Here is a 26,243-nt window from a genome sequence, read left to right on the forward strand (position 1 = left end):
GGCTGTCATCTCCAATCTGTGTTGAGTCTACATGTTTGATCAGTGCTTTAGGTACTGTGTGGACAGCTTAACCCAATTATCCAGTATAATTACCAACATATTTGTCTTCTCAGTTCCAGGCCACGATAAAGTTCTGGTTGCTTTTACAGAAACAATATATCCTTATGAGGGTTTAAATGAGGCACTGAAGTTCATTATTTGCCATAAAGTGCTTCAAATATACAGTAGTTTGCTGAAATACCTGCATCTTTTTTTTTTTTTTCATCCAGCTGCTTGGCATACAGTATGGAGGAGGTGGATGCCTTGTTGAGCCAATAGAGTTGCTTTTCCAAGACGTGTTCAACCAACTCTTCTTGTTGAATAGATCTTGTTTATTTTGATGATGCCAGCTGCAGGAAAATTCAGGGGATGGGGGGACAGAAGGGACAGGGATAGAGATAGAGAGTAAATATAAGAGAGAGAGAAAGACAGCACAAAAGACAGATAGTAGAAATTCCTACATCATTAATCAATAATCAGTATACATATATGGAAAATAATGACTGATTATGGCCTACAAAGTTTGCAGATCATTCTCTGCACCTTTGTATTACTTTGCAGGTTAGTTAAAGAAACACATCACCCATAAGCCAGCAATCAAAAGTTCAAAATTGCTGTCAGTGCAAGTTTACAATGGTAACCTTCCAAAGTGTGACAGTATTTACATAAAGGATTCAGGCTTGGTTGGAATATTAATTATTGATGTGAACTGTAATGAATGATTTATAACCAAAGCCAATCAGAAGCTGCTGTCTCCTAGAGCCACCTGAGGGATATTATATATTTATAACTCAAGGACATGCTGTCATTGTTTAGGCCTACCTACTTACTCCTGGGTTACAGTGGAGCTAAGCTTTTGTTTCCCCTCTCCATTGTAGTTTGCCTTCAAAGACAGTTGCTGTTGGCTGTTCAGCAGAAAATGTACTCAGGAGACAATCCGCGGCCTTCCTTTTAAGTGTGCTCTTGTAGGGTGCACACATACAAACTATAATGTCAATGCTCTTCCTCAGGTAGCTCTTAATACACACTTTGCCTGAACCCTTTTATTCAGCAAAGAAATACAACTTGACGTTCACACATTCACTGGTGACCTTTACTCCTGAGAAGTGTGGAGTATGTTTTATTTTCATTTTAATAACGTTTTCTATGCGTGTTTAAGTACGAAATTATCATTTTTTATTGGGCAAGAACTCAAGGGCACATTTGTTGGTGTAAATTTGCAGTGGAGGAAAACAATGTGCTCGAAACCCATCAAGAGTAAACAGTCGCATTGGAGAAAAAAAAAAATCCACAGATACAAAGAACACAACATAAAGTAACAGTCATAGTCCATTTGTATTAATCTCAATGAGAATGATGCAGTGCTCAAGACTGCCTTTTGCACAGTGCCATTAACACTACATTAGGAAGCATAGCATTATGCAAAGGGCTTTGGTGAATGTGTTCTATTAACAGACAGAAAAACAAGGTAATATGTGGGCTGGTTGGAAATACATTTGCCTGCTTCAAAGTGACTCAGTCACTTCTGGGAGTGGAGCAAAATGATTGGGCCAAATTGATCGTCACTTCGAATTAACCCCACTCTGATTGGTGCTATTGTAATTAGAGGTCAGGTGGGTTACTGCAATACATGACATACAATTGATAATTAGGAGCCATCCAATATGCAGAGTAAATTAATTCTTCAGAACGAGGTCCACAATGTGCAGGTTCATAGGTTGTAAATCAGACCGGCCTCATCCTGTATGAGGTAAATGCCTGGAGTGCACGTTGCACAGATGATTAACTCTGAACATTATTGCACTTATATTAAAATTTCAAAAGAACTGACATTACTAAACTCTCATCCTTGATGTAAAGATATCCAGCTTATCTGGAAAACTTTGAATTAAATGGATCTGATCTGCATCGTTTTTCATTTTGAAGATGCTTTCATTCCTTGTATCTGCGTCTTATCTCACATATAAAAACTACTAGCTAAAGTTTAAATGAAATTCCACACAGCCGTCCTTTTCTGCAGTCAAATTCGAATTATAATTTTTTAATTATAAAAAAATTGCCCTCTTTTCCTCTTGGCTGCTGAAGGGGCATGTTGGGGTCTGTGTCACGTGTAGTTTTACAGTAAATAACTACTGTGAAATTTTATTAAGGTCTACCTAAATGTTGGTTATTCCAAGCAGTAATATGGCACCATAATGATTTACCCTCTTTAAATTTTCTTCCTCACCCTTTCAGCAACCTCAACCTGACTGACCACTACCTCTGCCATTTTAACAAAGGCATACTGCACTGTGTCATACATACTGTATATTGGTAAATGTATGGTACACAGCATGTTGAAAGGATGCCCACTTCATGGCTATTGCACAAAGGCCTGCTCATGCACTGCTGCCTGTGTATTATCCTCCTACTCCTCAACACCCACACATGCAGCAGTTTATAGTTGAGTGCCATGTTTTTTCCTTTTTCAGGGTTCAGATCTGAGGAAAGTTCAGGAAGGAAATCAGCAGCTTCAGAGAGGAGTGGCATCGCTCCATCTCTGCATATGACACTTATTCAGTGTATTTTTACTCTTTGCATCTGTTCAATCACTGTACAATGCTGCAGCAAGTTTTTCTTCAATATTATACACCAGATGGCCTTAGCTGCTAGTCAGAAGAAAGCACTGAGATGACACGCTAAGAAATCAACCCATCAATCTCTCTCAGGAGGCTTCTCTCCTATTCATAAATCAATAATTCTCCATCATCCGTAGTCACACAGTAAACTGCAGCACTGCATAATTTAAGCATATAGTGGAGTTCAAAGACTCTGAATGTTTGTGAGAATTATGCAAGATATGCCCTCTCATGGCTAAGCCTCAGTCTCCTGATGGTGCTCGAACCTATTCTAAGGGATCCCGTCTGAAGTGGGGACCACTGAAATGGTTGTGGCAGCTGCTGTGGGAGTTAGGTACCAATTGCAGAAGATAGGGCAGCCCATTGTTGAAGAGCTGGCCAAGAGTTCTTGCATCGTTTGTTTGGACATGCAGCAAACATGATTTGGCCCTTTGCTTTGCTTCTCATTTCAGTCCACCAAGAGCATTTGTATTGATGGCAAGATGACAAGCCATTAAAATGGATATGACAAAAAGATGTGTGAAATGTACATGAATGAAGTTTAAGGGGAAAAAGTACTTGATGTGAGAATATGGCTACATCAAACTACATGCACAAGTACACTCCTGCACATACGCAGAGTAAGTACTGTACAGGATCAAAATGAAACTAATTCCAAGCCTACATGAAAACACCAAATGTTACAAGGAGTAAAGCCTAATGTGACTCAACATAATTCTTTCACCAGATATAGCAGATACTGGATATATGCCAGATGTGCACACTGCATTAATGGAAAAACTTCTCCACTGTTGACATACTGTCAATACACAGTTTAATCAGTATTATTGATCTGCCACCAGATCATGGCATTGCTAGGAGAAACTCTGCTCATCATTCAATCACAATTGATACGGGTTTCCTTGCAAAAAGTTCAACTTTAATGAAGTATCCTTCCTCTTAGTCTTCCTGCTGTTATCCATAGCTGCTTTGAGACGGCTATGTCATATGTCATTGTTTCCTCTCCAGCTTGTCTGGCAATTTTACAGCTTCAATTTAAACCTCACAATGTATCTTTAATTGCGATATGATACGATAATGCCGAGTTATAGCTGTAATTATTTTTTTGTTAAATTTCATTTGGTGAGTCAATAAACAAATTATCTTTTTAGAAAAAAGAAATCAAAAACTCACTGTGGATAATCAAGACAGCAGGATTATTATGAGGAATTGTCAAGTGATGCAATCATAAAAATGATTTTGGCAGCATTGTCATTATTTTCACATGTAAACGCAACAAAATAAACACATTTGCATTGTAATGTGTCCAATACCTTTGATAATGTTCAACTGAAGTACCATTAGGCTTAGCATTGGCCATCCTTAACAAACAGTGTTTGGATTATTATGGTTTACAGAGCCTCTGTCTGCCCCTTTTCTCTGGCATATGTTATCTGCAGTTGCAGCTGCATGGCACCAAGTCAAGAATATCCCCATCTGCTGATCCAGTCATGCACTCCTTTATTTCTATCCCTCTCATTCTCCAAAGCCCACCTGACGTACCCAGCAGAGGGGCTAACCTGCTACGAAACATGGCTGCTCCACAGCATTGGCAAAAAACAAATCCTTTCCATTCCTGGAAGGGGCTGTGCTGCACTGATGTGCCATGCAATCTGCGTGGACTGGCTGATGGTTGCACTTAGTTCCACTCCTTTTTGCCAACATGAATAGCCCCTATTGGAAATGCTTTATATTGCACGCCAGTGTTCCCACTGTCCCTTGAATGGGCATGAGCGTGTTATGCCAAAACTGATGTTGGAATACGCCAATTAGTTGTTGAAGCTGACGTTCTTTGCAAGTGAATGAGACTTCTCCAACTACAGTAGCAGGCAGTAAGGGCAGGGCATTCATTTTATTTATTTGCTTCTTTACATTAGCAACAGTCTCTGCAGCCTCTTCAAACTGACGAGAGCTGCAGACAGACGAGCAGGAAGCAGTGAGAGACTCCTCAATCAAAATCCTGTGACAGGCACATACAAATGGGGTGTATCTTGTGCCATTTCTGAGTCTGTTCTGAATACTTTTTGCATACAGACACTCATCATTATGCCATAATTGTCTGAATATGCAAAATCCCCTTTATTTACTAATTGGAGAACACACAGCAAATGCTACCAAAAAGGGGGTTTCAACACAATATCGCTGATGAGCAGAATTGCTGAGGTTTTACTTTTTGAACATCACAATTGGCAATTATGCTGTATTGAAAATTCATAGCAGCTGTAAATATGCATTCATCTAAGTGTGACACTCAAGCCATGCAACATATCAGACGTATTTGTTGGCTTTCACATATATATATGTTAAAGATAGAGCCATTGTTCTGAACATGGTGTCCCACTTCAGAGATTTCTTGTTAAAAATGAACTGTATGGCAAAATGTTAGAACTTAAGCAAGATAAAAGAGCTGCTATTCCTGTTTGATTTACTAACTTTGTTTCCCAGAAATAAATGCACAGTGTAGACAAAAACATTCTATGCATGAAACCAAAGGGAACACAGGGGACCTGCGGAAAAGAGGAAGTCTTTGTGTTGTTGCCTGATTAATCAAGCCTATATTCAGACTCTGTAACCAGCAAGACATTGTTCTATTAGCATTATTTAACAGGAAATAATGTACCCTGGGGTGGGGGGGGGGGGGCAAAGAGGTCAGCAGGGTAAAATACAAAGTGGGGAGAGGTGAAGTCAGTGAGGAATGGGAATAGGAGGGACGTTAGAAGAGAATTGTCTTGGGTCTGCAGATACGCAACAGCCTTCAGGGACCGAGTGTGTACAAGGCAGCAATTATACTTGATGAAGTGCCTCCCGCCACAGGCCCCTTCAGCAGTCATTTCCCACTAGTGTGCACCACACCAGAGCCACATACATCTTCCGGTTGCAAAAGATCTCATTAACGACCAGTAGATGGGACGCCACTTATCTTTATCAAACATATGCATAAGTGTCCCCTTTTGATTCTCTTTTCCCACTATCCTCTCTTTTTCACTGGCAAACTTAAGATGCTTTGTCTTAAAGGCAAGTCAGTTTCAAAGGTGGATTTGAGGTTAGTTGACTGAAACGGAACAACTTTCTTCATTACAAAGCAAATGGTAGAGTTTTCTATTTATCTGGCAAAGGCGGGTGGTGGGGGGATCAATGACACTGTAATGGGTATAATTAGCACTATAAAGTCGAAGCAAGAGCCATGAGAATATGGAAACGATTTCTGATTTCAAATTATTCCTTAAAGCATATTCCTATTGCATGTTTCAACAAACCTGTTAAGTAGGTTAAGTGTCCTTTATTTTGGGTTTTACTAAGATTAGTAATTTCCTTTAGTAAGTGGACTCTGACTTTGGAAACCTGAAAATGCTCAGTTTCATTAAACAGTAGGAGGTCAACTCACTTTGCTTTGTTCTTACACTCCTTTAAACCTTTAAAACTACACAAGCAGGCGGTAATGGTGAAAGTGTATCTGACTGACAGCCAAATCAAATCAAAGTTTTTTTTTTCCTCTTTCAATAACTATGCATGAAGAGAATTTTTAAGGCAGACGACCTGCTTAAATTTAATTTCCATTCCTCCAAAATGATCTACATCCTCATAAAAAGGTTATTCTGTGCGTTCAGAATGGTAATTAACATAAGCCAAAAGAGAAATGTCTACAGCCCAGAAAGCCAAATGAAAGGTAGTGTGATGAGACAAGGGCTCTTACTCTACCTCTGTGTCCCTCAAATTTCTACCTTTACAGTTTCTCAGATAGCGTCTTGCTTCCTTGGTTCTTACAATAAGAACATTTTCCTCATTTACAACTCACAGGCTGTGTCCTACAAGCAATTAGTTTTTGCTGCCATTTAAGCAGACTGTGGAATCAGTTTTCCTGGATGATAAGAGTCTCCTCAAGTATGCATTTGCAATCGGCCATTAAAGAAACTAAGATCTCTGCTGCTCAAATGTAATTAGCCTTTGTCACCTCTGTCCATAGTCAAGCATCATGCAGTTGGTGTGTTTGACATTTCGAAGACTGACAGGACTGTTTAGAAGCCAGGAAGCACGCAACATAAAATGCACACTAGCAGAGAGAAACTATGAGAGTTCTGATACTGTAAATTAATATCTATATGCCAAATGCAAATGATGATTTATTTTTTTGCAAACAAGACCAAGAGTCTAGAGCCATGCAAGCAGCACTTTGAGACACAATGCTACTTAAGCTAAATGCTAAGAAAATCATGTTAATATGTTCATAATATCAATGTTAACTTGTTTTCCATACAACCTTATAGGTCATCTTAGTACAGCACCTTAGCATGCTAACATTAGCTAATTATGTGCCACTTTAATGGTCACTTTTTAACTTATGCTTTTGCACCAACTCCAGAAAGTTAATGCCCCTAAAAAATGTATTACTACTGTATTAAAATGTATTACTACTGAAGAAATCTGACATAACATGTTAAGCAGTGACCTTCAGAGGTGCTGATGAGGTGAAAAAAATAATAAAGTCACTCCAGCCAACTGTGAGACCTACAGTTGTATAGCACAGGCCTTATGAAATGCTAGCAGGATGTTTTTTCAACACATCTAAAATACCAAACACCTCTATTCCCTGAGAAAGCTAATCATACAGCCTTCATCTCCTACTGTTAGTACCCAGACATCTCCTCTGCCAGCCTGTCTCTCCTTTCTCTCCAGTTTCCATTCCATCCACCTCTCCTCTCCTCTCTTGTCACTCACATGCTCCTACTACAAAGGTGCCCAGATGCCTAAAATCTCCAGCACCGATCTCCTCCAGCAAAAGGGTGACCTACGTAGGATCCGCCTCACTAATCACTGCCTGAAACCACTCTGGGCTCACAGGCCAAGAGATAAAGACAGCCGTGAGCTTTACTCAGCTTTAGCAGGCCTCAGCAGCTGTCTCTGTTGGGACTGACAAGCAATAGTGTTTCTGAGGTGAAAAATCGCCGCCAGCCAACCTACTGTGAGCTTCCTTTCCATCTCGCTATTCGAAAACTTCCACCATGATCTGGGGGACAAGCACAAAGGAATGTCACCTCTGAGCTGGTGTGACGCAAGCGGCACAGCAGGTTAACACGGCTCCTGGTCCGCATGCATAATAATTGTTGTTTCATTGTTTTTTAATGTTTATTATCATTATTATTTTTTTCTTCCTTAAACTCTCAAGAGGTGCTTGTGTGATAAACGATGAACAGCAAGGCCTAGAGAGTGAGCTTCGCATGGTTGCACTGAATCCACAATTAGCCATTTCATTAGCATCCATTAACATTTCATTTTATTGTGTATAGGGGAGCAACAGTAGCGGAGGTGAGGGCAGATGCTGCATTTTCCCATTGACCTGTGAATACACATGAATGCACTGTGGTGCCACACTAATAGCAGCTCCTGTTTATGCATATGATCACTGAACACAGCTAAGTATGGGCTGCTAACTATTGACAAAGTTTCAGAAAGAGTTGAGAACGCTGGGGCAGGTAAACAGATGCTGTCCTCCATTATCACACAAGACAATACAAGCAGCGGCTTTCACTCATTTACACAAACAAAACCAGCAATCAGGAAGATATTGTTAAGTCCAATCTCAGCCTGAGATATTGTTAGAAAACATAATTGTCGGAACATTTTAGTGAGATTATACTACAATGGAACTGCTCACAGTGTTCTCACAGTAATGCACAGGCACTCCAGAGTGGACTGCATGTTCAGTCCAGCATCTGATTAACAATAGTCCATTAAATCAAAACCTTAAGTTAGAATATAATTTACACAACATTTCATTGACTTCATGGGTTAAGAATCTGGGACACAAGAACAGAGTAAGAATGCGCATTTCTGCAGGAACACACATATTTTGGTGTTGGTGGATTCTGATTCTGTGCCTCTGACACTTTTAAGATACTCCGCAGACACACTACAGAGACAAGCTTGACGATCTATTAATTTCAATGGAAGCTTGGTCATTACAAAGGTAAATGCTGACATTTCAGGCAGCGTGTTATTTTGACTGACTGCCTATTAGAGGGTGTAATGCGGCGCGCAAATGTATACTTCAAGCCTCAGTGCTTCAGCAATGGACAGGGAGAGCGGGTGGCTCAATCTACTGGTCTTTATTTAGCAAGGTCGCTCAGGACATTAGTAGATTTGGACACACAACCTGCAATAACCCACACACACTCCTACACACGGACTATCGATGACATTATTGCCACCAGACCTCTTTATCTCTGAAGAACTAGCACTATTAAGAGCCTGTCTCCATTTACAGTATATTGGTCCTGTTTATAGGAAATAGGAGTCATAAATCCATTGTTATAGCTCTCTGTCAGCCTCTAACTTTGGAAAAAGCTCTGTGGTCACATTTTCTGATCACTGGTCCCTACCCACCACCTGACAGCTTCTGCAGACTGCTTGGTTTGATATAGTAAAGCCATCAACTGTCCAGCTATGAAATTCAAAGCTTTAAATTGTCACCATACCAGCTGAAGAACTGTAAACTCAAATGGTTCACACAGAAATACTTATTGGTTTCTCTGACCCTTACAAACCAATCATTTTGCTTGAAGTGATACATTACTTGCAGTGAAGGATTACCAACAAATAATTGGCCTATCTCTTACAATGCACCGACCCTGTAATTTTGAAAATGGGAGCTGTGCGTATTTCAGTACCCATGTTTTGATAAACCTGCCTGTCGCTGCTGACTCTAAGCAATGGGTTTATGGGTCTCAAAGCCTCCAAGGTTGAACTTTGTCTCTTCGAGTCACTGCAGCTCCCTGAGCAGACAGTTACGGCTTTGTTTCCCACTGGGAGGGGAGAGCCTTGTTTGTTCCTCAAAAGTGTCACCCTTTGGGGGTGTCTTATAATTCTGGCCTGCTTCCCCGTCTTGTCTCACTTTTATAGCCACGTTGTTATATTGAGTGGTTGGTGGGTTACAGAGGGCTGGGTACACCCCTCATGAAGGTCCTCATTCAGGAAAAATGGAGCACTTTTTTATGAGTCTAATTGGAACTTGGCAGTGCAGCCATGTGGGCTGTTGGTAGGGATTAGACTGGTGGCTCAGTTGGCTGACTCCTGATGGAACACTATGGACCCAGTGCAGACGCTTCTCGTTACCCTGGAGGGAGAAGGACAGCGTGTATTGTGTGTTCATCTGTGTGTATGTGTGTGGAGAGCATGGGGATGGGGAGGTGGAGGGAAGCTACAGTCCTGCTCCAAAGCGATTTGTCTCGGCCAAAAGGTTCCCTTGTCCTTCACAGATGGCTGGGCATGCACCCCTATTAGTGGTAGAGAAAGAAGAGCAAAAGGAACAACAGACACAGAAGAAACACCTGTGTGTCTGCTGACAAATAAACTGCTGCTGTGATCTATGTTTGCATTGGATTGGTTTTATACAGAATGCAATGTAGACTCACAAAAACACATCATGGAATATATCCAATGCAGGATCTGGGGAGAAAAGTTACTGAGGCAGGCAGAATCCCATTACTCTTTTGAAAGAATTACCATTCTCAGCCCATGGGGAAAAGTGACAGAGTAAGAAAGACAGGAATAGGAAGCTGGACAAAGAAGTGATGAGTCCAGGGAGGGGTGCATAGGGGAATGGGATTTCCACAGACTGCATACAGTAAAAATTTCTGAAGTTCAATGTTATAGAAGGTGGATGCCTTAAAATCTATTTTTCTTGAACTAAAAGAAAACTTGGCAGTCAAAGTGTTTTGTTTTCCCTAGTTTTTCAGTTTTGTTTAGGACACTGCAGGGTGGGTATTGGTGAGTTGAAGCATGTCACTTTGGCACTGGTTCAGTGGTGTGCTATGTTGGGGGCAACTGTAGCTCATTGGGGTAGAGTTCAAAATGTGTGAGCACAGTATTTCACCTGTCTGTCACCCACTCATTAATTTCAGCGTCACCCCGACCCCCCCTTGAATAGGTCTTTCCCCTCAGTGCAAATGCATTGTATGTCAATCTGAGCAACTGTAGTGAGGGCAGCTGAAGTAAGCATGTGGTAAGGTAAGGTTCAATCTACAGCACATAAACAACCACTTCAAAACACGAGCTGATTTTTTTTGGGGGGGGGGGGGGGGGGGGGGTAGCAGCTTCGTGAGAGGTAGCAGAATAAATATCGGCCTGATTTCGACAGTAAAACTGGTTGAGTGTAAAGTGTGTATTTTTACTGAATGTGAATACTATGTGCTGTAAACATATGTACATATTCATAATGTTAGCTTTTCAAGCCAACTTATGAATATTCTTTACTTTGTCTGCATAAATTACTGAAGTCTGCAGTGTCTTAACAAGCTGTAACTACTTGCTTTACCAGGCAACTGCTGATTATATTGACCACTGGCAAATAATCATTGGCAAATTCAGTCCGGTGTAGCTATATTAATTAATACTTTATAAGCTGTGGCAACTGCAGCATTTTAGCCAACTTTGCTTATGTTCAAACACGCTAATGCATATCGCATTACCACTATGTAGACTATGAAAACAAACATCAACTTCACTTTCTAGACTGCAAAACTATATTTAAACTGTCCCTCATAAATACATAAGGTACAGTATTTTTTCTGAAAAAATGCATATATACCTGCATTTTGCTCCCCATTAAACTCCCCCTATATTTGTAATCTAAAAATGACTAGTGAGCATTGGCATTCAAATTGTGCACTTTACTGCCCTCTTAACCCTAATTCCTATTCACAGGCTGAGGAAAAGTGTGCAATTTTAAAGATAAGCCGTATTTCTAGAGAATCCACTCAGGAGTTCACTGTCTAGGGGAGCAACCAGTGTTTTGATTGGCTGAGAGTTGACAACGCTTTCACCTGAGGAAGTATAATTGGCATGCCACAAAGGCAAGAAGACAGTATAATCATCACCATGTTGACCAGGGTAATTTAGACTGTCTTGTACTCTTATATACAGACAGTCAGACAGAACACTTCTCCTTGACAATAATGATGTACTGTGATAATTCTCTATCATTTGCATAAGAGGAAATCTAAAAAGGGTGTATGAAGAATGCTAGATGATTATATAGTTCATACTATCCAAAGGTAGCAGAAGGTCAGGTTAAATAAGGTGTATGTCCTACCTCTAAGCAGCACAATCAGTAGCAGCATTATGAAGCAATTTGTGAAGTTATGAGCCTAACAAACATGTAGTAGTCTAAATAAGTGCCAGCTGCTGGTTAATTAGGCATGTACTGACAAATCAGCTGGCTATCTGTTTACTTCAAGTTTAGGATTTTTTTATGAAACCAGTGAACAGATCTTTCTGTAGACTTTCGAGATCAGGGTCACCACATGTCGTCCCAAAAAGATGTAATATAAGAAGATGAAGAAAATGTGATACTCTGTATGCTGGTGTGTTGCAGTGTGGCCTTATGAAGTACTCACCAACATTATGAGTACTGAGTTTTGTAGATCCAGATGTGAAAAAACAAAAACAATTCTCTCCTTTACTAATTGGCCACTGAGAAAGAATACTGCTGACTTTGAATCTGGCAGCAACTCCTCTCATTCAAGAAGCTACATGACATCAGAGTCAGGAAGTGAGCAGGAAGGATTGCCGATGTCCCCGCTTACAAATGCAACCACCTGTTCCAGAAACTCCCCTTTGGGAAAATTGGACAGTTCTATCAGAAACTGTGCCACCTGTTACCTCTGCCTGAAAGCAGTCTCTGCTCAACAAGCCATCTACTTCAGTTCTCTGCATGAACTCGGGAACTATGCCATATCTGATGATAAGTACCAGTCAGAAAACAGTATACACAAGACATTGCATGCTTTACCTTATAGCTGAAGAACTATTATAGGTGAAGTGAATGACACAAAGCCATGGGCAGTGATGGCCCTTAAGTAGATGATAATCGAGAGCTCCTGAGTGGGGCTTTTAAAGACCATCAGCACTGAACCAAAGAGACCAAAGATGTACAATAGCAAATCATGGTTGACACCTCTTAACTCCACAGGTCAGAGTGGCTAATGGCCTTTCCAGAGAGCACTGCAACCACAAACAACCCATATAGCTAAGTTCACATTCTATCTTTGGACCATTTCAAAATGTGAGCGTGGCGAGCTTTTTAGAATTGAGTGGGCCATTCCACTATTTACCGGTCAAGTCAAACAAATTTAATTGTGCTTTCTGAGCAAAGTGCTGTGACAGTGCGCAGAAATACAACATTGTGGAAAGAGAGAGAGGAAAGAGTTTCAGCATAAAGGCCAAAACATGGCAGCTTTTAAAAGCCAAATGCAAAGCTATTAAGCACTGACATGGGGAGAAGAAGGGGGTGAGGCAAAAGTTGCACTCGATAAGATGAAAGGTGCACCTTTTATCCACAATTACTGCGCTTATCATGAAATTGGCACAGTTGCAGTCACCCATAATGGCTGTGACTCTGTCTCAGAAGTGAAGGAGTAAACAAGTGCCATTTGAGATGCCACAGTTAAAATTCCATTTCAGACTCAATTTTCCTTGAAAACAATAAGATTAATTAGCTTCATAACTCAGAGACTGAAGAGAAAAGTAATAGTTACAATGAATCATAATGTCAGTATCGCTACAGCAATGCTGTTAGCACTATCTGGTGAGTTTAAGAATACCAAACTGAGCAAAGAGAAGATGCCAGAACAGATGTCATGTACAGGATCACTAATTTGGACAGTGTTTCTGGGACACAAGTTGTAAAAACTGCATGTGTTGCAGACTGAATTAGTACTGAAAGACTGATTGTTTCTAGCTAAAACCTTAAAGGAGGCCGCTGCATTCAAAATGAAATATTAAGCTCGACACATGGCGCTGTATGCCTGATCAGTTTACTGAATTTAAGTAAGGCAAAGTATTTATGTGATGAAGCGATGTCAAATTGATGTATATGGCTTCAGTAAATATCACCAAACACACATGCACAGACGGAGGGTTCTCAGGGTACAGTGCCAAGAACATTTAGAGTGATATGCATGCGTTATTTGAAATTATACTTTAATTGCAACTTCCGAGCAAAGTGTCAAGACAACCACTGTGATCTCTGCTGGCCACAAGTGCTACACACGAATGTGTGTGAATGGCTAAATAGATGGGCCTCCTGCTAACATTAGTCATTCAACTAATGTCTGTAATTACAATTGTCACCATGACTTATTAATTCAAGTTGAATTGCAATCTAGCGTTCAATAATACCAAGTAAGACCAAAATATCAACCTGAATCCAGTATTACTTTTAATGACTAACCTGAACACATTTAGTTCTTCAACTTTAGGCCTACCACTCAGCCCCCTGCTGGTATTTAGTCCACAGATTATTAAAACACGTCTCCAATTCCACTACAGCTGCTCCGTGTGTGTGTTAGTGGAGATTCTTGATGGTTGGACCACTTCTTTCTTTCCAAGTTAATTCAAATTAAGAGAACCTGCACCGAACTTTAAAGGCTGCTCAGCTGGTGGAAAAGGTCAAATGGTAGAAGAAATATCGCCACTGCAGTGACATTAAGCCTCATGAGAACATCCTGTATGTCCCTGCGGGTTTATCACATAATATATACTATGTGTGTACTTGTATGACTGTACCATTAATTAAGATTTCAACACATATGACAAGAAAAATGTCTCCTTCTAGAGTATTAATGAGCTTGTTCTGGTAATGTTTTTCATGTTTGTGTATTTAGCACATTTTTGAATAGAGATGCATTTTGCTGTATTTGTATTTTAAGACAAACCAAACCATGAATATTTTATTAGTAATGATAGTTAATTAATTCTCCTCACCAATTTAATTACTCAGACTAATATATATTAGCCTGATCTGCATATCTTTTAATTATCTTTGGATGTGTGCTTCATTAATTTAATGTTACACACAAATATAATCAGAATTCATAATAGACTTAATACGGTGGCTCTGTTTCATTTAGGGTAGAAATGACTCAATGTGTTTATGTGCATAAAGGACAGTGTGAGCTGTGCTTTTCTGACCATTCATGATAAAACTTTATGTATAAAGACAGATGTGAGACGTCACAGTTCTTATCTGATGACATAAAGTCTCACTAGTTATCAAATGTTATCAAATTTCTTATTTCTTTCTTACTACTCTTTCATACAAACCCCATAAAAACTGTTTTAAGCAGCACAGAAGAGGGTGGTTAACATTTACCCGCTTATTCCTTAACCAGGGTCACAGGGATCAGCTGGAGCCTATCCCAGCTCTCTTTGGGTGAAAGGCAGGGGTCCACCCTGGACAGGTCACCAGTCCATCACAGGGCAACATAGAGACAAACAACCTCACACACTCACACTCACTCCTATGGGCAATTTAGAGTCACCAATCAACCTGACATACATGTTTTTGGACTGTGGGAGGAAACCAGAGTACCTGGAGAAGACCCACACAAGCACAGGGAGAACTTGCAAACCCCACACAGAAAGGTCCCTGATGGGTTTCAAACCAGGAACCTTCTTGCTGTGAGGCAACAGTGCAAACCACTCATCCACTCGGCCGACCCCTACATTTACAATAACATTTTTTTCTGAAATATTACTTGCTGTCTCAAATCTTATTTATACTGTGATGATGTGGCATGAAAATCCCCTGTTAGATATTACCAAACTGCACATTTGTTTTATTGGATCTTTGTTTTGGCCAGCTGTTCATTATGATTTTATCCATAATTTAGCTACTTCTCCTAATGTGAGCACGACCATACGCCTAAACCAATCTGTGGGCTACATTCTTACACTTTAGCTTTACAACTCATTGTGGTTGTATACTTCAGGACTGAGCCTGCTTTGACCACCTGTGAGTTAAGTCTTAATTTGAAAGGGTTTTCTCTTCTCTTACAGGCTCCAACACTGATAGATTTTAAAATGTTTTGTGTTTTTTTTGCTACAGCCTTCAGACTGAACTACTGTCAGCATGAGGGACGCTCACTTGTTTCTCTCCAATGATTCCCCTAATACATTTTTTCATATCTTTGAGTATTATATGTCATTAGATAGCATAATATCAACTGTATATATAAGTTTGACAGTGCACAAGCCTAGAATGATAAGACGTTAAGCTGGGACTGGCATCTGATTCCTATTTGCTTGTATGCTGTATGTAAAATGTTCATCCGTCTGTGCAGTTGGCATAAATGACATTTTTTAAATATACTCTGAGAGACAGCTGGTCTGATGATTATTGTGGCTGTACATTTTTTCTGCAAGAGAACTCTTATCATGTCATGTTATATTAACATTACATTTACATAAGGAGGTTTGTGTCTAAAAGGGCCTTTAGTTTTTCTGTGACAGCTCCACATGTCCTGAAAGTATCTGATAAACACAGTTTTAGATGAAGGATGACTGTCTTGCTACAAGATTACTTGATTTTAAAAGTGTGTTGCATGGAAAAAGCAAAAGTATGTAGCTGACCAGTGTATCCATGTATTTCACCATTACTCAGGACATGCAATAAATATTAGAGAATCCAGTGATAAGCCAAGCAATACAAGTCAGATTGACATGACAATATCTTGAGAGAGCAGATTAGCTTTGTACAATTCAACACTTTGAAGGAAGAGCTGCAAAAGCAGGTGTGTAGAATTTCTAAGCCTGACCTTTAACAGTGGGTAAAGGAGCCCAGGGAGATGGAAAGAAAAGGATGGAGTGATGACTTTATGGACCAGTTTGTCCAAGTTGCTACTGCATACCCTGTTGACACACTGTCCCAAAGCAAAGGCCAGACATGCACAGATGTAATAAAGTTTGCCAGAGTGCTCAAGCAAGCCTTGCAGTAGGGATTAAAAGGGGTAAGCACACAGCTGGCCAGCCTCACCCAGCTGTTGAGCAGACTGACTACTGACACCCCAGCTCTGCCCATGCTGCGATGATCACGGACAGCCTGACTGCCTTCAGTGTGAATAGCCTCGGCCATTTTGACAGGATTACCTCCAGTGTCAACAACAAAGCCTGTCTTCTTCAACCCTATAACGTGTTACTGTCACACAACTGGAGGGACCGACTGAGGCAGGAGGATGGACTGTTCCCTGTCCGTTGGACAAAGGATGAGGAGTTTCTCAAGTGCCAGGAAAGAAGTGTGCTTTTGTTACCGGTATATTTTACTTGCTTGCATTTAATTTTCAGGTAAGAAAATCAAGAACTTTTGTAAAACTTGAGTAAACACTGTAAACTGATGTCACTCCGGTGCATTTTTGTGTTTAAAGGATGGCTAAGAGCAAATAGCAGCTTATGAAAGATGAACCCTGCTCCCAAATGAGCAGAATGATAAGAACTATAGCTACTTCATGTTGGAACTTAAAGACTGCCTCTGGGGATGCAAAGAAAACTGTTTAGACAGATAATAAATCTTTGCTACTGCCAATCCCAAATACTCAAAGCAACAGAGTTGGTATGCTACCAAATTCTGACTATATTTTTACATATCACCCAAGAAAAAACAGCCAAAAAAAGATGTCATGTTCCACTTCAGGTGAAGCCTCTATCTAAATTGGCAGTCATAGCCGATGATTTAACACCCCAGGAGACGCCATGGGGGAGAAGACTACATGTTAATGTTCTGGAGGGGTTGGGGATCCAATAAAGTAAGGAGACACCAGAAAAAAAAAAAAAAGTAAGGATATCAGGCAAAATCCTGGACGAATGCCTAATCCTCCCTGCTGCCAGCTCAGGGTATAAAACCTGGCCCCAGCACCATGACACACCAGAACATTCACTACATAATGAAGTTCATCACCATTAGATGGAAAATACAGAGTTTAATTTGAAGTCTAAAAAACAAACCCTGGCAGGAAATAATTAAATTACATTTGCTAAGTGTAACTATTAAAAGAACAAATATATATACAACTTTTACTTACATTATTTATATTTTAGTCAGCTCTACACAGGGTAGCTCTTATGGATTTGGTGCAATGTGGTAAAGACCTCAGGACCGGCACCGTCAGTTAGCTCAGCTATTTTAAAACATCAACATACTGTTGGATTCTTTGTCAGCTGTTTCCTGCAGCTGGAGAAACAGAGGATGGAAAAGAAAAAAAGTTTCAGTTTATCTAAAAGAAAAGAGTTTTACCTGTCGGGGCAGTATACCACATGCTAAGGCAAAATATTAAGCCTCTCACTTAAGGATTTAATGAGCAACACGTCTCTTGGTTATCTATAAAATGAAGCATTTGATTAACTGCTAACATAAAAGTATAAAGTCAGACCCATGGTATAAATGAAGAGCATAGCATTACCTCTGACAGCAACATTAGCAAATCCCGGCAAGAGGCAGAATATTCTGTTTCACTTAATGGTAGAATCTGCTCCATTTTGACAAAAAATATTTTAACTAAACAATTACTCTTTTGTGGGTGTAAAAGGAGGCTATTATATGTAAGGTGCAAATTCAAGCCTCTTCAGTGTGGGATGCAGTTCTGTCCTTGGCATTTACTGAAATTCACTATTAATTTATTCCAAATTAATTGTGAATTGGCAGGCATGCAATTTCTAATGTTAAATAAACTAGGAACAAATAACACCTAGATTATTGGCATTGCTTAATTTGAGAGCAACAGACACTCACTTTGTGCACGTCCACACTATGCAGCCCTAACTGTGCCAGTCATTGCATTCATGGAGACTAAACTTTTAAAAGTGATCCAACTTCAGTAAATAAGCTCTAGAATCTGCACATGCCTCCAGAACTAGAGACTACTGTAATGTTTTACAGCTATTTGATACTTATAGCTTCAAATATCCTGCAGTGTACACAACAAATACACTGTATGTGACTATATGAGTGATTTGCAATACTTCACCTTACAAAGTAACTCTGTCCACTAGTTTGGTACTTTATTGCTGCAACATGGATTGTTTCGCCTCACTTCTCTTCAAAAGCAAGGTAGCCGTGGCTTGGTGGTGCGGTGTGTCTTGAAAATCTGAACATGGCCAAGAATATGTCGAGTAATCCAGGGTTAACAAGTGCGGTCACATGGAAATCCTGCTCAGATTGCAAAGCAGCATGGGTGTCCATCCGCCTCCTACACTGGCTGTTGGTAACATGAGACAAGCTGCCAAACACTGTAAGAGCACTGGTATATCAGGTCCATTATAACGACACAGTGGGATCTGATTATAGATGACAGCTGTGTACAGGTAAGCACGTATCTGCTGCACAGCTGTGGCTCTTAACCCGGTCTTACCTTGCATTTGTTTCAAAATATCTCATGAACCTCAGGTCCACAGCGGCTACACCTGCCAGGAGGTGTGGAAGATTAAAAGCTTTTACAGCTTTATAGTTCCTAAAAAGCAAAGAAGGAAAAACTGTGACAGTTAATTACAATTAACGGAGTGAGTCTCCTCAATCTTAAGCCAGACCTTTCTTTAGCCTCGGGCACTCCAGGCCTGCGACTTCATCACTGGAATAAGACATGAATGAGAGAACTGGGACAACAAAACATATCGCCCTCAGCACTTTGTGATCATTCACTCTTTTAAATCACCAGTTGTGTAACAGTATTGAGTGTGACAAAGCAGTTACTGGTCTGAGCCTTCGGAAAATGTGTGCTAGCAGTGACTTAGATTAGATCAACACAAAGACTGATGGCAAAACAGCCACTGACTGAGCTGTCAGTTTTTAATGCACATACATAAAAGTAACATACCTGCAAAGTAACTTAAGTAGAAACAGCAGTAAAAAGTTATAACATTTTGCTCTTATATGTAGAGGGATGCTGTAAGAGAGAACAAATATTTTGTACAGCACAAGTACCTGAAAACTGCACTTAAGTGCCCTTGAGTTAATGTACTTAGTTACTGGCTATGTACTTGACGGTCTGTGTTACAGAACACATGCAGCTTCCCTGGGTTGTCTAAGGTAACTTAGAAAAAAACAAAATCCCGTTGCAGGTGTCGAAGCAGTGAGATTTGTGTGGGTGTCCCTGAAATACAGGCCAGATAACAGGAATATTTTCAGCATGGGTGCTTAATAAATCTTTATGTGCTACTTCTTTTTTTTATTGAGAAAAGCATCAAAGGCAGAGAGGGGACAAACCTAAAGGGAATCCGAGCTGCCTCGGCCTAGACCTTCTGTTGGGAATTCCTTAGGTGGCTGAAACTCGCCGGCGGCGTACACCTACATCCGCTGGAGCAAAGTCATAGGGAACACCGGCAAGCGCTTGATGTTCCGAATGACTGGAGAGAACAAGAGCAACACAGAGTCAGCTGAGCCAATACATTCATCATACTCTGGTACCACCCCTCCCCCAATGGACCGGGTTCACTGTTTACAACCTCCCACAGTAGTTGTGGAGTGCACTGATGTGAATTTGATGCAGAACTGCAGCCACTGAGGCAGAGGGAGCAGATTAACTAAAATGCCTTTTGCTGTTGCTGGTGTCCCTATTTTTGGCATATTTTGCTTCTGTGCACTGCTTTGTTTTATAGAAAATGCAAATAATGGATTCATTAGTTAACAAACACTCCACATATTTTATAATGTTGTATTTCCCAACAGCTGCCCACCCCCTTTTTGTCCTAATGCATACATCCTAGTGTAGATGCTATTAATGAATATCTATTTTAGCCATACACACTCATATTGTCCCCATTATGGTAGTATTACTTCAAACTGCTCCAGTTGCCTATATGGGGCGTAAAAAAAGAACGTCTAAGCCAATTTTCCATGGAAGAGGAGCCTCAAGAACATGTCTCTGTTAGATAAGTTAATTACCTCATATCCTACGGCTACACACTAGATTCCTCCTCTTCCCCCTACCCCATACACTATGAATGAAAACAACACTCCTACATGATCAAGATGTACTATGCACTAATGCTGATTAACGCTGCACTACTACTGTCATCACGTAACATGCAGTTGACATGCTAATCGCAGAACCATCAGCCATGCATGTTTCACATCTGCAGCATACGTCACAGGCCTAATTTATTTCCCAGAAGAGTTAAGACTGCAGAGACGAAGGTATTGGCATCTTCATCAGCAGGCAGGTGAGTGAGTGAGTAAGTGAATGTGTGTGTGTGTGTGTGTGTGTGTGTGTGTCTGTTCCATTAGTTCAAAAATAGAATTGAATCCCAGCACGCCATGTCACACAATATTCTCACTGCTGTTTGTTCTCTCCACATGCTTAATGAATTAACGGGGCATATTTTGTATTGTTGCTTTGCTACAATAAAATCTATTGTCTCTGTAAATCTACATGCGGTGTGATGCATATTTTATTTGAAGTCATTGACCTCAGAAGCATTGTGCACTTAAGACAGCATGACTGCCTCTTCACATTGCCACACTCTCAGCAGCAGCAGTTGACCAAATGAAGCACATATTTCCTGATGAGTGTGTCCTCAGTGATGGTTTCTGCTAATCACTGTCATTGCACAGAAATTCTATATTATCTACTTTATAGCATCAGTTTATATTACAAGAAGCATGCTGGGTGGGGGTCCTTGTGGATCTGCAGGATCTGCAAAAATAAAAAGAGAATTATTAGTTTTGTTTGTTTTTTTATTGTGACAGAACATTAAATAAGTCTATATGCCGATTTTACCCATTATAAATTTTAATAAAGCTTGCCCTCCTGGACAAATCCTTCTAGTCAGATGAGGGAACTTCTTATGTTATACCTTTTTACATAAAACATAAAGAAAAGCGATTAGACCAGAATAACCCTGGCAGTAATGTATATGTTTTTTCTTAACTTGTATTTGCTGCTGCCAAAAACTTATAGCACTCAATTGTTGAAAAACACAACAATGAGTCACTGACTGCACTGTTATTATTTTCAGTAAATCCCACATACACCATACTTCATTATGCACTAAATGGATCTGAATCTGCCACTGAAAACACTCCCCAACAAATACAGTTTCCTGCTGTTTGAAAAACTACAGGGCCCAGTTGTTTTAGGAAATTAGTTTTTAAAACTTTCATATTGATTATCTGTCTTGATAAAAACAAATAGGCAGGGCAGAGATGTAGCAAAGTGATAAACTAAACCTTTTTTGCTTGTGGTCTTTTCATGGGATTTGTTGACAACAGGAAAATATAGAATAATGCTAGGCATCTGCTTTGGGTGCAGACAGATGGCCTTTAACACCACCATCCAGAATGAAAAGAGAAAATAAGGCTGGAGGAGGTTGTTTGCTGTGATCATTAAGCGAAACACCTTGGCTGTGTTGCACGAGTCTCTGGTGTAAGTATTTGAAGTGTTGGACGTAAGTACTGTGTGCAGATAGTTGCCTCCGGTTGTTATGGAAACAACCCTAATTTTCATCATGATAAAATGAAGCCTGACCAGTGCTTTCTCAATCAAAATCCTTACATAACAAATTAGTCCATGACATGGATAAACTTTGCCAACCCTGGGCTGCACGTAGGCCACTTTCTCACTGCAGATTTCTATCAGTGTGTTTTATCACACAAAAGTACGTTCGGACAGAATGAATAGGAAAAAACTGCTTGTTCCACTTATTCAAATACACCATAATAATTCTTTGTTAAGAGAAATATCATATTTCTAGACTTCATTTAAAGTTTCTGCAGATGTTGCAGCTGAAGTGTCCTCAATTCAACGTTGATGTGTCTATGGATGCAGTGTGAGTTGAGCGGCACATAATCCTGCACGTCAGCACTGCTTTGCTTGAAACTGACTGTTATGCACTCCAGTCACTCTGCAAATGCTCTAACAACCATTCCGTGCACACACCTTTTCACACAAACAGGCTCCACACAGCCTGTTCAGGGAAAAGTCAGTGTGAGGGCTTGGCGCAGCCCCTTCACGAGGCGTGTTTTTGACTGGATTATCCTAACTGCACTTCGCCTCTGAAAGGCTTTGAGTTAGGAAAATGCTCCTCCTTCCCTTGATATCTTGCTGGCTTAATGACTAATAAACCCTCTTGTTGGTGCTCAAAGTAAAAGGAGCCGCTAACACAAGCAAAACAAACAAATCTAGTAAACACCACTTAATGTAACCTTAAAAACCGCAAGTGTAAAATCAGGAACACAAAGTGTGCGTGTTTATTTTTCACTTAATTCCAAAAACTCTTTTCTGTGAGGGCTTTCTGGAATGTGGCAGCTGTAAAACAGGCTCTGCCTCTTCAATGTATCATTACCCCCCTCTGCTGGTGCATAAAGGAAACAAACCCTCTTAGCTCCACAAGGAGAGTATATTTAAAACATCTTTACCACCTCATTGTTATTACCCAACACATTCTGCCTTGGTGTTAAACAAGGAGAAACAGTATAACACTTGCTGTAGATTTTATTAGTCGAGCAGAGTACTGTGACTCATTTCCAAGTCAGGAAAGGAGTTGCTTCAGTATTCGATATGTGCTCCCCTCACAGGATGACTCTCTCTCTCTCTCTCTGTCCTCACTGCGTTCTCACTCTTTCATTCACAGCTGAATTCATTAACTCTGCTGCCATGTTGCCAATGCAGTGAGGAATGTAAATTAAGGTGATAGTACAGATATTAACAGACGTCTACTAATACCGTCAACTGATGTTACCAGGCAGAGTATATTTTTAGTCTATTTCCAGATGCCTTCCTTGTCTCCTCCTGACTTATTGCCACTCTCTCCATACGCCATCTCCCCTACATTGCCCCTTCCCTGTGGCTTCTCCATACCCTGTCACACACGACCTCCTCCAGCCCATTATGCTTTGTTTTGTGTCATGCTCATGGATGCCGGGGTGAGCAGCGTAGATGGTTTCAATCCATCTCAGAAACCCCATTCCTCCTCCACTGTTTCCTCGGTCTTTCTGTCACACAGACACATTCTCTGTTCATCTCTATCTCCCCTTAGCCCTCAATTCTCCACCTGCGCCAGTGCACTGGTGCTGATGGATCTAAGGCAAACCCCTTAAACCCCTCCTTACATAGAGCTTGACATTGTCCCATTTACACCTGGTGTTCACATATAATGTTCCCTGGACAAACAACATATTAATTCATAGTTTAGACTGATGTACAAAAAACTATACAGAAAAATGTAAATGTTCTTGCAGTGGGATTGGAACCAGTGCCTATTTCCATTTTCAAGCACCATGTGATCTATACAGTAGTATATCTGCACACTGACTCCATACTATATGTGTTCTTGTTTTCTAGATCCTACCTGCACTGTGTCTGGATTTCAATATGCATATTAGTTAAGCACGGCTACAAACAACAAACATGGTCCATCACATGTCAAAAGTAGCAGGTCTGTGGATTGGTGTCATTCTTTCTTCACCTGCTTGTTTGTGAACACTTGCTGGAAACTTTTCCTGTAACTCAGTGTAAAAATCTGTACAGTTTGGGGTATTAGGTTAATTTGATCCCATCAGCTGACATGTCACGAGGTCATGATGGTATGGCATCGTGCATATAAAGTAGTGCTGGATAGGAACTTGTTCATCTGGAGTCGCTCTGGAATGGTGTTTAAAAATGAACAAGCTCGTGAGTAATGAGTGACTCATGAATCTTCTTTCTGCAGGAACCTCATGAGCATTCGTCAGCACGATTCACACACACATACGCATGCACAAGCACACACCTCCAGCCTTTTTCTCTGCATCTTTCTCCCACTTTTGTCATTGCACACTGGTTGCTTTCAGCTGCATGTGTTCGCCATTTCCTCAGGGCTTTAACTTTACCTCTCTTCTCTCAGCGCCCTCCCTCCTCCCCTCTCTGCCTCTCCTCCTGTCTCAGGAATCAGACACAGGTTTGCCACTGCTGAGGAAGCAACCGTGGTAATCCTCAGGCTCAACTTCAAAAAGAACCTCTAAAGACTACACTCTCTACGGTTCTGGCAACTCAGCCTGCTACCTCTGCTGGGGGAGGAAAAAAAAGCACATACCTCCCCTTTCACCTGCCTGTTTCTGCTCTTCCCATACTTCACTTCACTCAGCTTGCTTCTTCTTTATCAGCACTTAATGTTCCTCAGCTCAACTCCCCTCTCAACAAATGCTTCCTTTCTCCTTTGCCCTGCGTGTATCAACACACATCTCTGCATGCCAGGGGAAGAGTGGGAGGGAAATAAAAACTGAAGCAGGAATGAAGTAATAGGAATGAGGGTGGAGTGGGGGACAATGTAAAGCAGAAGTACGGCTAAGAAAAATCAGAGGAATGAAAAAGAGGAGAGAAATAGATTGGGGAGAAGAAAGAAGATGGAGAGTTCCCAGTTGCACAGTCGGTCTTGGAGGGGTGGTTGGTACGTGGTCAGCAGATCTTTATACAGCTCTGCTATGGACAAACAGGAGCAGTGTGGAAGATGGAGTGGCAGGAAGTACAGCTGAAAATCCACTGTAGTTACACTGAATTTCATCTAATGGCCTAAACATCTATTTCTCCATGTTCACTCCTTGTTCCACCATTTCCAGCCCTTATTACAGGTTTCGCAGGTCTACTAGATGCAAACTGCAATAATATCTTTTTTTTTGAAATGCTTTCATTTACAGTTGCACAGTTGCACATGCAGCAGAGCCAAAGACACAAACAGATACAAGAAGACATGAATTAGACCTGGGTAGCATGCAATGAGGTAAAGCCCCATCAGTCAAGTTAAAGCGTTTGAGCACACAGGCCACTACTCTCCACACAACTTGGTACATAATGCTATCTAGTTAGAATTTAATATCTTTGTTTTGCGTAAGTACTGAAATCTGATACTTACAGTATATTATACCCTGCATTTTTATCATCATCAGCAATACATAAATAAACTTGCCTTCTGTCACTGTTCACATGTGGGAAGCAGTAACAGCTTGATTTCTGTAACGATTGATACACTCTGTGTTCTCCTATACCACATACTCCTTGTGGTACTTTTTGCCTCTGAGTGCTATTCTCTCATTCTTTGTGCTAATTCTGTGTATTTTACCCAGAGGTGCAGTAGTGCTACGCCCGGCTGCCAGGAAGGAAGTGCAACCCCACCCTTTCCCCATCTCACAATCACCCATCGCCTACGTGTCATTAACCTGATCTGTCCCCATGGATGGTATGCTCCAACAGTATGAATTATGAATTATTTATTTCATTACAACAGTCTTGCTTGCTGTTCTGAATAAAAAAAAAAAGAAACCTGTGAATTAAGCTGTTTCATTCTGCTGATGCTACAAAGCAGGGCCCACCTCGCCAGGTATTTCTGCTCTCATTGTGTGGTGGCAGACGGACTCAGATGGGTGCTGCTTAAACATTTAAAATGGAGGAGGCCCACTTCAAAGGAGTGGCCTCGCACAGTCAGTGTAGTCCTTTCCTTTTCGATTAGGAAGCAGCCCACCAGGCCGGCACGCTCACCTAAGGGTCGGGCTAGGGCCGTGAAATATTGATGGCCCTATCTCTGGAGCGAGTGGAACGCTTTGTGCATCATTCCCCTGGGTAGGTTTATGTGTTTAAGATTTTTTGACAGCAGACAGCTGAGTGGGTGATTTGTTTGTGTGATCCAAGTGGGCATGCAGTGATGCACTAGTAGTGGATTGCACTAAATTCAATCAAAAACTGTCTCAGCAAATACTCCTCTATTCTAACTCAGCAGCACATTAATCTTTTACGACCGTAGCACAACAAATAG

The 26,243-nt window shown here is 40.7% G+C and overlaps 1 long non-coding RNA gene across 1 annotated transcript; it reads right to left on the reverse strand.

The window, feature by feature from the left end:
• Window positions 1–253: 253 nt before the first annotated feature.
• On the reverse strand, window positions 254–19,870 carry LOC113125598 (uncharacterized). The gene is made up of 5 exons (XR_003295165.1): window positions 19,726–19,870; window positions 18,875–18,973; window positions 18,491–18,721; window positions 17,549–17,697; window positions 254–389 (listed from the first exon to the last, which is right to left on the reverse strand). It is a non-coding gene; the product is annotated as an uncharacterized LOC113125598 (long non-coding RNA).
• Between the last annotated feature and the right edge of the window lie 6,373 nt (window positions 19,871–26,243).

This window comes from Mastacembelus armatus, chromosome 18 (genome assembly GCF_900324485.2).
Source record: "Mastacembelus armatus chromosome 18, fMasArm1.2, whole genome shotgun sequence".
In the NCBI taxonomy this organism is placed as follows: domain Eukaryota; kingdom Metazoa; phylum Chordata; class Actinopteri; order Synbranchiformes; family Mastacembelidae; genus Mastacembelus; species Mastacembelus armatus.